This window comes from Propithecus coquereli, unplaced genomic scaffold, assembly GCF_000956105.1.
Source record: "Propithecus coquereli isolate 6110/MARCELLA unplaced genomic scaffold, Pcoq_1.0 Scaffold241, whole genome shotgun sequence".
In the NCBI taxonomy this organism is placed as follows: domain Eukaryota; kingdom Metazoa; phylum Chordata; class Mammalia; order Primates; family Indriidae; genus Propithecus; species Propithecus coquereli.
Window position 1 is genome coordinate 542,760 of NW_012147964.1, and position 955 is coordinate 543,714.

Here is a 955-nt window from a genome sequence, read left to right on the forward strand (position 1 = left end):
GTGCTGGGCTCCCCTCTCTCCCCTCCGCCTCCCAGGCCCTGTTGGATCCTGCTTTTATTTACTGTTTTGATATTTGTTCATTTTTTTGCCTTGTTTTTGATTTTTTAAAATATTGCATTAAAATATTATGTATCTTGATCACTGAGATTGTTAGTGCTCCCTTAAAGCATCTTGCACCCAGGTGACAGCCTCCCTCCTCTCAGCGCGGAGGGAAGGGCAGAGCAAGCACAGCCTCGAGAGACCACGGTTCAAATCCTGGCTCTGCCCTTCACTTGCTCTAAAACCTTAGGAACTGATTTTGCCAGTCAGAGCCCTCACTACCTCTTCTAAAAAGAATAATATAAAAATACCCACCACAGAGGGACACTTTGATAAGAGCAGTAAGGCAGGTGAAGCACTGCGTGGGGAGATAGGAGCATCGTCACACTCACTCTGTTACTATTACTGTTGGAGTTGGACAGTCTTGGGTTCGAATCCCATCCCCGTCACTTCCCCACTGTGTGACATTGAACAAATCATTTCCCCTCCCCGAACCTCCTTTGCAAAAAAAGGATTCCTCCTTGGCACACACACACACACAAAAAGTGAGACTATTTCAGAGGGCTTTGTGAAAATTAAAGGAACTAATTAAAGAGCCAACACATGGCCATAAAAACAATACCATATTGCAGCAAATCTGGGTGTCAGCCACTGGTAAAGGCACCGTTCTTTTACATGCCATTGTGACAGAAAAATAGCTACCTATAAAATTTGGCAGAATACTGAGACTCCGTTGGTTGCAAGAGCCATTCCAACGTCAGAGATGTTAAAATGTGCATCTTAGAGTGGATGCAATGTGGTAATAACAACAGCTGATGCCATACGAAATCCCTACTATGTGCCAGGACCAGGACTAAGCATTTAACAGGCTCATTTAAGCCTCCTAACAACACTACGAAGTAGACATGGTTATTAA

At 44.1% G+C, this 955-nt stretch overlaps 1 protein-coding gene across 1 annotated transcript in view; it reads right to left on the reverse strand.

The window, feature by feature from the left end:
* VAV1 (vav 1 guanine nucleotide exchange factor) overlaps positions 1–955 on the reverse strand; it is a 65,690-nt gene that overhangs the window by 20,337 nt on the left and 44,398 nt on the right. The gene's annotated exons all lie outside the window — the stretch shown is intronic.